A 4,625-nucleotide genomic window follows, 5' to 3' on the forward strand; every position below is an offset into this window, starting at 1 on the left:
GGCGTCACACAGCCTCCCCTGCCTCTAAGTCAAGGTCACGGGTGTCACACAGGCTCCCCTGCCTCAGAGCTCAAGGTCACGGTCGTCACACAGGCTCCCCTGCCTCAGAGCTCAAGGTCACGGTCATCACACATGATCCCTTGCCTCAGAGCTCAAGGTCACGGTCGTCACACATGCTCCCCTGCCTCTGAAGTCAAGGTCACGGTTTTCACACAGGCTCCCCTGCCTCTGAAGTCAAGGTCACGGTCGTCACACAGGCTCTCCCCCTTCTTCCAGCCTGTCAACTGCAATGAACCAACACATTTCGCATCACACTTGACTATGTCCAGCCTCAAATGGAAATGTCAGAGTAGACCACATGAGGTTCCTTCCTAATTTATGTTGTTTTACAAGGTTGCTCAGCTTTTGTGGACCAACTCCAAGGCTTTCACTTGGTCCCGGTGGTGGAAGTTCCCAGAACTGGGAATTGAGACACAGTCACAGTCTGTGTACAGAACGTCTGACAAGGCTCGTGGGTCTTTGCCACGCGCAAAACATGGGGTCTAGAGGCGAAGGCGTCTCTGGAGGCTCCGTGGGCTGAGCACTTGTTTGGAGTAAAGTAAATGCCATCTGAACCTTCACGATGAGATTGTCTCCACAGCCACCAGAAGAGCTGCTCTTTGTGACGACCCAGAGCTTTCTGTGACCTCTTAGGAAGCTGAATTCAGGTGCAGATCAGTCCGAACTAAAGAGGCAAACAAACCCGTTTTGTCGAAGGGCGAAATGAAAAGGGTTTTGGCCTGCCTGTGTCCCCTGTTCCCTTCGTCAGGCACGGAGCTGCTGGTGCTCCGTCGGGACACTCCTAAGACATGTCTGTGCTGCACAGGTGACCGTGCCCCCACCCCTCTCACTAGTGGGTGGCCTTGGGGAGTTAGCTCCCCTAGACTAGCAGCCCTTGAACCCCTCTCCCCTCTCAGCTATGGTTTAACCGCCCAGGAGCCTGGCCAACACCTGACACTGAACCTCACATTTTATTTAAGTGTGTTTTGTATTTATGCTTAAACTCTCCCAAATCTCTCACATACACAACCCCATAACACAAAAAGGCCGGTATTGTGTCCATTTTACATTTGGAGGAAACCAAAGCCCAACAGGGTAAGGGAATTGCCCAGGAACACATGGATCAGCGAGGCTAGAAGCAAACTGGGCTGCCGTGTGCTTCCGCCCTGCCCCCACACCCCCCCTCCACGGTGCCAGGTGCGCCCCTTGGTCAGGCCGGGGACCTCCCAGCCCTGACCCCCAGGACGGGTCCTGCATTCTCAGGGGCCTCTGGACCAGAGCTCCCCTGGGTGCTTCCCAGGGCACGGCTCTGGTTTCTCCCAGCACTGGACATCTTCCGGGGACATCTTCAGGTGGCACAGAAGCCACCTGAAAGCCTGGACTCGGGTCCAGAGACGACGCACACGCATCCTCTTTCTCCAGGAACTCAAAGGAAGAGCGGTGTCAGCGAGCCCTCAGAGCTCAGAGAGGGCAGTCTGTGAAGGTGCATGTGGGAGCTGGTGGGGAGGGCCTGGGAGAGTATGGGGAGCACCTCTCACTGGGGGTCACCCGGCCCGAGCCCGAGGCACAGTCACGGGGAGGAGGGAAAGTGCTGGAGCTGGGCCGCTGCAGGGGGCAGGCCGGCCTTGGGGCCCTGGGCTGCGGCCAGGAGGGGTGAGCCGCCTTCAAGGCCCCTAGACCGTGTTGAGCAATGCCTGACAGAGCTTCCGCAGCCTGGGAAGGAAACTCTATGATACGTCCCCTCGGTCAGGTGACAGAGCGGCGGTGGGCGTGGGTGCCGCTTCGGTCCGGCCCGGGGCCCAGATTCTGCCGAGGGGGGTGCCTGCTGTCGGGTCACACCCTCTGCCGGAGGGCGGGCACGGGGACTTTGCATCCAGACTCCCTCACAACAGCACACTTGAGTGCCACCCTGGGGGCACTTAAGTCCCCCAGAGCAGTGACCCTCCCGTGCCCAGGGTGGGTGGGGGAGGGGAACGGCCCCCAAGAGTGGGGTTCCTCCCACAGGTAGGACCCCCGAAGGGTCTCAGGTACTATTTGGTTTGTACCTATGTGTGGACCAGACTATTTGTTTCTAATGTTTCTTAATGTTTATTTTATTTATTTTGAGAGAGAGAGAGAGAGAGCAGGGCAGGGGCAGAGACAGAGGGAGAGTGTGTGGGCAGGGTAGGGGCAGGGAGGGAGAGAGAGAGAATCCCAAGCAGGCTCTGCCCCATCAGCACAGAGCCAGACGCGGGTGTGTGTGGGTGTCTTCAGAGCGTGACCCAGGCTCCTCCGGCAGGTGCCCAGGGCCCAGCCGCTCAGCAGACACGCGACAGGCCACATGGGGCACCGTCCTTGGCGCACGGGCCCTGCCACGGCCCCGCCTCCCCTGTGCACACACCTGTGCGTCCTGCCAGCAGCCTGACTCACGCACATGGCAGATGTTCCACGGATACGTGTGCCAAGATCTCGTTTCAGGGTCAATAGTGCCTCCCTCACCGCCCCCCCCAGCCTCTTCCGGGGGCCCCACGTCAGTCCCAGCCACGAAGGCAGGTGAGGGAGACCCACAAGAGTGGCGCGCGTCCCCAGGTGGCCCCGCGCCGCGCAGCAGGCACAGGGCGGGCAGGGCCCGCTCCTGGAAGCAGACAGTCGGCCTCCTTCCCGCGGGCGAGGCGTGGGCACACCTCCCGCGGTTACCGTTGGGGTCGTGCTCGCCTGGCCCCAAGAGCAGGATCTGGCGCCCTGGGTACCGTGGACGGAACTCAGGGAACGACCCCCTCGGGGACCACTGGGCTTCTCGTCAACATTGTAGCCGTGCCCAGGAGTGGGGGCCGTGTCCTGGGGGCCAGCCCTCACCCAACCCCTCCGCCCACGGTGCCTCCAGAGCTCCCAGAAGAGGGGGGGCTCCCCCAGGGGGGGTGCCGGCCAGGTGCCATCAGCAGGACGGTGAGAGCCCCGGGTCCCGCAGGCAGCTGGAGGAGCACAGGCGGAATTAAGGAGCCGACACCCCTACGGCACCGGGCCGCTGCCGGCAGAGTCGGCCGTGCTCACTAGAACGTCGGTGCTGTGGTCGTGATGGCTACACACACCAGCCTCCCGGCCAGGGCGCCCCGCACCCACGCGTGCAGGCCGAAGTGTGCGGATGCAGGCTCGCGGGGCTGGGGGAGGTGCAGGCGTAAGGCTGGAAGGGCCACTGGCAGCCCAGGCCCGCCTTGCCGCCCGGGTCACCTGCCCCTGGGCTGGGTGCCCACGGTCACAGCCCACGTTCTACAAGATGCGGCAACAGCTGAGGCCAGGTGGCCACAGCACCTTTGTGGTGACAACCACACTAATCAGCAGGTGTCAGGTGTCGTCTGACGTGCTCCAGGCCTGCGGTCCCGCCCAGGGAGAGCGGAAAGCAAACTTCCCGTCAAGCTCAGAGGGTGCAGTCTGAGCCTTAGGCTGCGTTTCGAACAGAACTGAAGCAAGTGATTCCGGGCCGGAAAGCTCTTTGGGGCGCCACCTTCTTAAGAATCCTGAGCCCCCGAAGCAAACGTGACACCCCCACGAGCCACTCGCTAAACAGAGGCAGCACCTGTACCGCGGCACACAAATCCGTGCTGTACGAGCACCCCCACCCGGCTCCTGAGCCCCCCTGCGCCCTCTGAAACCTCCGCCGGAATTAAGTCACGGAGCCCTCCCGTCTCCCCCCCACCGTTCGCAGGAGCACCAGCCACATCAGGTTGCAAAGGGAAACTTCTGAGGGCGGGAAGACCCGGGTCCCCCGCCAGCCGCCTCCGTCTGTTCAGGCACCTTTGGGCCCAGCTCTCTTCAAACAAGCCCGGAAAACCCAAATACAGGCCACGCGGGGGTCGAGCGCGCGGCGCGGAGACTAAAGGGGCCGCGCAGCCCGGGTGTCCCTGCACCTGCCTCGGGGCCCACGAGGCAAGGGCGGACGGTGGGGAGGGTAGGAGGCGGGGGGTGGGGGGGTGGGGGGGAGAGGGTCGGGGGGAGAGGCAGGGTAGGGGACGAAGGCGCCGCAGAGCTGGGACCCCGACCCCACCTCTAAGTCAGAAGCCACCGAAGGGACGACTGTGGGCCCGCGGGAGGGTCCCGAGTCCTCAGCTTGACTTCGGGGCGCGAACTCCGAGCGACGGCGGCGGCGAGGTGACAGTCCGCGGCCGGGTGTCCGTGGGCACCGTGGGCTCAGCCGTGGGCGGGGTCACGGGGGGCGGGGACGGACGCGCTCACCTGCGGGGGTCGCGGTCTCAGTCCGGGTTGGGCTCATGCTTCCGGGCTGGGGTCTGGGATTGGGCGGGGGTCGGGGTGCGGGTCTGGGTTAGGGTCGGGGTCCGGGTCTGGGTCGGGGTCCGGGTCGGGGTCTGGTTCCGACTCCGGGTAGGTGTCCGGGTCCGCGTCGGGATCAGGGTCGGGGTCGGGGTCCAGGTCGGGATCCGGGTGCAGCGGCGTGAACGCGGCCGCCGCTTTTCGCGGTCTGAATGGAGTCAGCCCCGCGGGCGGCGGTTGGGGGCGAGCGGAGGCGGCGCGTCCTGGCTGCGGTGGGCGGGGGCTTCCGTCCCTCCCGCCCCTGCACGCGTCCTCTCCCCTCCCCTCCCTGACCCGCCCCG

At 64.1% G+C, this 4,625-nt stretch overlaps 1 long non-coding RNA gene across 1 annotated transcript; it reads right to left on the reverse strand.

Moving 5' to 3' along the window:
• Positions 1 to 359: 359 nt before the first annotated feature.
• LOC121024462 (uncharacterized) lies at positions 360 to 4,594 on the reverse strand. The gene is made up of 2 exons (XR_005787706.1): positions 4,249 to 4,594; positions 360 to 724 (listed from the first exon to the last, which is right to left on the reverse strand). It is a non-coding gene; the product is annotated as an uncharacterized LOC121024462 (long non-coding RNA).
• Positions 4,595 to 4,625: the final 31 nt, after the last annotated feature.

The sequence above is a fragment of the Herpailurus yagouaroundi genome, unplaced genomic scaffold (genome assembly GCF_014898765.1).
Source record: "Herpailurus yagouaroundi ecotype Mexico unplaced genomic scaffold, PumYag 65029, whole genome shotgun sequence".
NCBI lineage: Eukaryota > Metazoa > Chordata > Mammalia > Carnivora > Felidae > Herpailurus > Herpailurus yagouaroundi.